We start from the raw sequence: 7,889 nt of genomic DNA, 5'->3' as shown, positions 1-7,889 counted from the left end.
CTAGGGCTTAAGGGAACGATTTCATCAGAGGAGGAATCGCAGCTCCATGTTCTCCTCATAATGAAAGCGCCTCTTTAAAGAGATTAGTTTTTCTCTGAAATAACCTTGCCTTAGAAATCCTAAATAAATCAAGGACGGAAAATCCCACCCAGAAATGCCAGCATCAGAAAAACTAGGAGAAGTTTCTTCATGCACGGCAAACAAACTCACCCGTCCCTACAAACGCGTGCACACACACACTCACACACAGAGTCATACTCTGGATATAAGAGACGTTCAAACACACACACTCATGCACACCTGGATGTGTCAGGCGGATTCTCATCTCAGTTAAGCTGGTGTAAATCTGCAGTAACTAAACTGATATCAGTGGACTGACTCGAGTCAGTCCTGTGTGATGGAGATGGATTCCGGTGTGGGGTCCGTAAGAACACAATGCTTTTGCTTACTTTGCTCTTCTCTCTCCGGTTTCTACGTGTGGTGATCTTGTGGCTTTGGTGATGCTTCCCTGAAGTGACTGAACAGAGTGGTGCACATATCAAAGTGGAATAAGTTTTTTTGTTTCTCTTTTGCTTTTGGTAAGAGCGAGGCATGTAATGACACCTCAGTTTCTGTTCCAATGTGTGAGCACCTTTAGTATGCATGGGGAAATTTGTCACCTTTTATCAGAAACGCGAGTGCCAGATGAGTTGTCAGAGATTGCTCTGAGTCCAGAAGCTCTGTGAGGCTCGGGAGGGTCACTGTTCGTGGAGTAAAGTCAGCAAGTGCTGAGCCCTCGGTGCCTGTTCCCCTCGGTTACTGTGTGAGAGCAACGGGACAGACGATGAGTTGGCTGCTGTTGCTGGCTGCGCTAGCACTGAGCGGTAAGTGATTCTGTGGTATACGGAGATTAAAGATACCATTAAAAGAACCATCAGAGGAGCGGATGCTGGATGATAATGAGGCTTCCCCTCCACTTACTCTCACTCTCACAGACCAGGGGTTTGGCAGTAAATCGTTGCTGTTTTGGGTTGGGGATTATGTCTAAAGCAACAGGGACGGGGTCACAACTCAATTACAAGGGCTCAGTGCTGAGACTCTGCCCTGGGCAAAAGGGAGCCGGAGCCACTGGAAAAGTTTCTGCTGTTCTGCCACGGGCCGAAGCGCTGCTAGAGCAGCTTTCCCAGAACGAGTATGAGGCTGGTGCAGCTGGGAGGAGATGAACCCTCCATTTCAGGAGCCCGTATTTTCTGGCCAACGTCTGTTACGTTTGGACCTGCATCTGAATTCCTGAAGTGGCAACGTTTGGGTTAGTTATTCCAGAGGCACCAGTCACAGTCCCTCACGTACTGTCTCTCTCTCCCATACACCCTTGGACATACCCCTGCACACACAGACACACTTGCAGTTTGGAAGCATCAAACCCTTCTTACCCTTCCTGCAGAGAAGGGCAGATCTGCTGTGGACCTGGGGGCTTGCTTCATTTCAGCCTGTGGCTAATGGAGAAGGTGCAGGCACTTTCCCCAGTTAGGCCTGGTCTACACTACGGGATTAATTCGGATTTAGCAGCGTTAATCCGAATTAACCCTTCACCCGTCCACACTACAGAGCCAGTTAATTCGAATTAAAGGGCCCTTTAAATCGATTTCTGTACTCCACCTCGACAAACGGAGTAGAGCCTAAATCGATTTTGTTAATTCGAATTAGGGTTAGTGTGGACGCACACCACCGAATTACTGTGTTTAAGTTAATGGGGTAGTGTGGCCGCACACCACCGAATTAATGTGGTTAAAAACCGAATTAAGGTGCTTAGTGTGGCCGCGCACAATCGAATTTATACAACCTGTTTCCCAAATTCGAATTATCTAAATTCGGATTAATCCTGTAGTGTAGACATACCCTTAGATGGGCTGAGAGCAGGCTTCCCACAGAGCCCCAGATGATCCCATAGTCTTTCTTGCACTTGGGGTGGGGGTGGGGGACGGGACATATCTCTGAAGGCTTGAAAACCCAAAAGACAGACAAAGAAGCGGAGGTAAATGCTGACCCCGGCCACTGCAGCATGTGCTGCGAGCAGAGGAAGAAGGCGTGCTGCAGATACTCACCCCTGTGCTGGGGTTTAGCCCATTACCATTATCAGGCAGCCCAAGGCTAGACTCGAAGACCAGGCCTGGAAAGGTGCCTCTCTCTTTGTCACAGGCACCGCCCATTGTCGTGTAGGGCAGTTCCTATGGATCCTGGTAAAGTTTTGCCCTGGACCTTGAATCCAGCTCCAGAGGGCAGGGTCACTTGGCAGGGAATGAAAACCTGCAGCCCATTGTGTGGGCAGGTGGAAAGGAAAACAACACTTTGGCAAACCCCTGAGTTTCTGTAGCCTAAGTAGTTCCTGCCAGTCCCTGCCCTGTACAGACACTGGCACCAGCCTCCTGCTATTCACTGCACATAGTCCTGGTAATTCCTAACACTGCACATCTGCTAAGGAAATCGAACAGGAAAGAACAACTCCAACTGCTTCTTTGTGTCCCGCAGGCTCCACTGAGGATCCGGATTTGGTTTGCTACAGGAACTGCATCCAATGCAATTTCACCTGCACTTGGAGAGCTAAGGCCACGTCAGGAAATGCCACCTATATTCTTAAGTTCTGGTGAGTCGAAGCCCCAACAGTGGGACCACGTGAGTGGGAAGGATAGTGCTGTGATGACGCTGTCTGCCTACCTGATGGGCACAATAGAGATGGATAGGTAGATCAAGCAAATAAAAACCCACCTGCATCATGCACCAGGGAGTGGGTGGTGGGGATGGAGAAGGTATCATGGCACATCTCAAAGCACACAAAATGAACTCACTAGTACGTTTTTGGGATGTCAGGTAATGTATGCATAAAGATGCTGGGGAGATGGATGATGGATAGAAGGCAGGGAAGGCGACAGGGGACAGAAAGACAGAAATCCACTGGAGGGGAGGGAGGGAGGTGGGGAACTTAGCATTCATCCATCTCCCTAAATTCTCTGCCAGGACCCTGTACATAGGCACTAGAAACAAGCAAGAGTTCCTGCGCGGAAGCCTGCAGACAGTTTGTACATGTGGAAGGTGAAGATATTTGAATGCCAGGGGGCCTGAGCACACAGCCAGAGGGATAAGACTCAGCGCTGGGGCTGCAGAGTGTGCGCGTTAGGTCCTCTGGCTCAAGCAGTAGGGAAGAGGGTGGAGACAAGGAGATTGGCTTGCTCCCTTCCATCACCGCTGGCCATGTTGCCCTGAGCTGTGCCTGGCACAGCCGGCGCAGGCCTCGCTCAGACACACTCAGGATCTAGCCCGGTTAGAGTAAGGCAGCGAGTGGTCCTTCGCCAAGAGCAGGGGGTTCCAGCTTTCCTCCCATTCGCGGTCCCTGGGCAAGGCTGGCTAGAGCAACGCAAGGCCTGTGTAACAATGGGTAGCAGTGGAACTATGGCACCGCATACCGGACACGCTGCAGTCAATAACGGACACACCCTGGCACTGCAGCAACCAGCTTTCTTCCTTCCGTAGTTATCACAGCACCTATCCCTGCAAGGAATTCAACACAGCGTCCTCCACTCACTACAGCTTTTCTTATCGGAAACTGCGGATCCTACCAAACCTCACTGCCTGGGTGGAATCCCACAGTGGAGGCAGAGTTGAGAGGACCCAGAACATCACTTTGCAACTGGAGAATGCCAGTAAGCGTCCCTCTGAAGTGTGCTTTCTTTGTAACACTGGCCCTTGCTGGGGCGGGGGCTAATGCCAGCTCCCTTGCTGCTGCAGCTGGGTTAGCAGGGGGCCGCATGAGCCTCCTTAGGAAGCAAACAGCTTCTTTCCTGTGATGCAAAATCTACAGCTTGTGAAAGCAGCTGGACTGACATCCTCAGTCCTGCCCAAAAGAAGACCGTGGCAGGGGAGGCTCCACATGTTATCCCGCCACTGTGTCCCCCAGCTCTGCCCCAGATGGGGCTAGCAGAAGAGAGGAGCTCAGTTTCCACAGCCATTTAGCTCTGGGCCTTTCTCCTGGGTCTCCCAACATGGCAGCAGGCAGCTGGTGGCACCTGTGCTGATGTTTTCTGTGACATGGACACCACCGTGTTTGTGTGCGCGCATGTGCATATATGTGTTTGCATGTACGTGCACACACATGATCTGTTTCTGAGGTTCCCTTGGCCCTGTTGAATCACACACCACCTCCACCCATCTGCCCCACCTATTACAAGCCCCAATAACTCCTATTGTCACATTGTAATTCCAGTCAAATTGGATCCGCTGCCGCCTGATCAAATAACATTCTCTAAATCCAATGGTACCCTGACGCTGCAGCAGCTAGATAACTGGACTCTCAGATACGAACCGTTACGAAGGGAAGCTCGGTACAGACGGATGAAGGGCACTGAATGGACACAGGTGGGTTGAACAGGCACAGTGAGCAGCCCTCAGAAAAGTGAAGTCCCAAGGGGCAGGGATGCTAAGGCGGGTGACCCCAACCCTGCTCAGGCTCACGACTTCTCCTCCCAGTAATCCCACAGCGAGGACGCTGGTTGTGGAAGCTGATGGTCATTAATTGTCATTACCATTATGTAAGCACGTCTAGTGCACCCAGTGCTTGAGCAGCTCAGTGCCCTGGTGACGTATTTCCCGCAGCCCAGCTGCTCCTTCCATCTGTTTCGTTGAATAATAAAGGCTCCCCTTCTTTACCAGGGATGGATTATGCTCTCACCCGTGACAGGATCTGGGGCTTGTTTGCAGGGATTACACAGGAGGAAAAACCCAGATAATAATAATAAAACCCCGCGGTTTGTTTCCAGTGAAGTCATTCTCAGACACTGCACCGGCCAACAGCACCCAGGCCCCAGCACCCCACACCAGCGCTGGGGGGCGGGGTTAGTGAGGGCCTGAGAGGCCAGTTAGTCTCTTGGGCTCACCTGAGCAGGAGGACCAGGGTTAACAGAGTGAAGCCCAGCACTAGAGAGCCAAGCAGCTGAGAGCAGAAAGGGGCTGCTGGGGAAGGAGGCTGCAGTCGGTCCCTGGGATGAGGGAGATGTCAGGGACAAGGAGAGACTCCAAGGGGAGAGTAAGCCCAGAGATCCTGCCCTGGAGTAAGGACTCTGGCAAGAGGCATGGCAGGAGTGAAGTAGCCACAGGGAGCAGAGGAAGCTCCACTGGCAAACCCAGAAAGAGGCAAGAGGAGAGAGAGGCTGGGCAGGAAGGAGCCCAGGGAAACAGCAACAAGGACTGGGACTGAGCAGACCTGATTGCTGGGTCCCTGGGCTTGAACTGACATAGAGGGTGGGCCCGGGTTCCCCTGCCAGCCACTGGTGTCATGGCATAGAGCCCCGAGCTGGGGCTGAACGCCATCTGGAGATAATCATTTGGAGAGTTGTCCTGTTGGGCTTTGTAATCCCGGCAGAGGTGGATTAAACAGTGACCAGGCCAGAGGGCCAGAACTTGGATGCTTGCTCCCAAGTTCTCATTTTTTAGCACTGCGATCCGCACTGTTCTGGGATGGAGCAGGTGCCTCGATCCTTCTCACAGAGCAATGAAGCCGCAGGAGTTGCTCCTGCTGAGAAAGTGCCAGCTTTGCCCCTGACGGTCTCAGGCTCTCTCTCTCCTGCTGTATTTGTTTTGCAGAAAACTCCTTGCATGAGGCTCATAAGAGGTGGGCTCCCCACCCCCAAAGCACTTTACAAGAACATGTGAACGGCCACACTGGGTCAGACCAACGGTCCGTCTAGCCCAGTGTCCTGTCCTCCAACAGTGGCCGGTGCCAGCTGTGTCAGAGGGAGAGTGAACAGAACAGGGCAGTTATTGAGTATCCATCCCGTCGCCCAGTCCCAGCTTCTGGCAGTCAGAGGTTTAGGGACACTCAGTTCATGGGGTTGTGTCCCTGACTATCTTGGCTAATAGCCATTGCTGGACCTGTCCTTCATGAACTCATCTAATTCTTTTTTGAACCCAGTTATACTTTTGGCCTTCACAACATCCCTGACAATGAGTTCCCCAGGGTGGCTGGGTGCTGGGTGAAGAAATACTGCCTTTGTATAAGCCTTGTCCGGTTTGTTTTTAGGTGGCGTGTCAGACACGAGGTGAATACAAGGGTAACAACATAACAGGTCAGCTTATTACACTGTACCCTCGCAGATACAGTCAATGCCATTTAAAGCTCTTGATCCCAGCACAGTGAGAGAAACATCTGCTGGGAAGGCCTGGGGACCCTCCCTGCACCTTCTGCCCAAGAGTTCCTCTCGATATCACTGCACGTCCCTAGGAGAGGAGCCCTTTCAGCCTCCGAATCAACACCGCTATTGCCCAGCTCTGGTTTATGTATGAACCAGATTTGTGCGGCTGCTCACAGCCTATAAGCCCTTGCGCTGAGTCCCCACGTCCCACAAAAACCCCCTCGGAAGCACCAGGGGAACGGATACACAGGCCTCAAAGGGAGAGAAACTGGGAGTGGGTGTCATTAGAGGAAAGTGGTGGCAAAACCTCTGTTCTGTGAGACACGCTGCAGCTGGGGGAGTGCCCAGTCGCCTCCTCTCTCCACCCTCTGCTCCTTTCCAGACATTCAGAATTACAGCTGCTGATCAAATCCATGCACTGCCAGTCCCTCAAACACCCACCTGCTCCTTCACTCTCTTGCTGGGAGGTAATTTCTCATCTGACACGAGCGTGGCCTTAAGCCCCAGTAGCACCAAGTAAGAGTAGTGTCCCATGAATTCTGTTCTGATGCTCAGGGGACCCAAGCCTCTCTGACCCCACAGGCCCAGGCTCCAGCAACATGGCAGCCAGGGCACGGCGCACACATGAATCTGAAAACTCCTGCTGGATTGTTCACTCAGTCCTCGCTGTCTTGGTTTGCTTTAGTGATATGCAACTTGGGAACAACAGCAGCCTGCGAAGTCCAGATTCGGCACAAAACGGCCCATTGGAGCAGCTACTGGAGCGACTGGAGCAAATCCATCTTTGTTCCTGAGGGTGCGAGATTTCACATGGTTCACTCTGTGGGCTGAAGGGCTTAGAAGAGAGGCTGCCTTTGGGGGAGGGGAGGAAAATGAAGTTAGGCAAGAAGTGGCAGCTGAGGGGAGGAAAGCCAGAGGGCAGGACTTTGCAGAGATAAACGAACAGGTGGCCAGAATTCCCTGCTGTTGTTCCAGAAATTCCAGAGGTGAATTACACGGTGGGGAGACTCGGGAGGAACGGGCAGAGAAACGTGACATTCCATTGGCAGGTAATGCAGTGTGTGGATGGGACACAGCTCCACCACCAAACACACGCAATCAGGTCCGGGGACCCTGTCACAATGCAGTTCCAGTGCGCAGTGTGAATGGGGCCTCGGGTGGTGCTTTAACTCTCCTGTGACAGGGCTACGTCTTGTCCAATCGGGATGCAAGCTGTAGTGCCGACATCCTCCCCGACTCAGAGCCTAGATGGGTCTGTGATGTGTTCAATCTGATGGTGGTTACGGCCGCAGTAACACAGCAGCTGTGACAGCAGCTTCCTGGCCACTGCATGAGGCCTGCAAACAAGCCCAGACTGCACGACCATTTACCCAAGACACACACACACACACAGCGCTTCAGGGGAGCCAGGATCTTGTCACTTACTGTCACCCTTCCAAACCCCCGTCAGGAAGCCCGTGAGGAGCAGTGGAAAGTCAATTACATGCTGGCTGTCTACATGCCAGCGTGCAGGTGCACAGAGCTGAAGAAGGAGGTCCCTGAAAAGGACGAGACGACGCTGACCTTGGCTCTCTCTGGGGCAGAGTATCACCTTTCTATGAGCGCATCTAACCCAGCAGGGAGAGGTCCTGTGCAGACGTATCGCATTCCTCCAGAATATCGCACAGGTACAGAGACCTTGGCTCTCCCTCCCGGCCTCGGACCAGCGGTCCCTCCAAAGAGCCACTA

Source organism: Terrapene carolina, unplaced genomic scaffold, assembly GCF_002925995.2.
Source record: "Terrapene carolina triunguis isolate 2854851 unplaced genomic scaffold, T_m_triunguis-2.0 Scaffold194, whole genome shotgun sequence".
Lineage (NCBI taxonomy): Eukaryota > Metazoa > Chordata > Testudines > Emydidae > Terrapene > Terrapene triunguis.
This window is presented reverse-complemented; position numbering follows the sequence as displayed.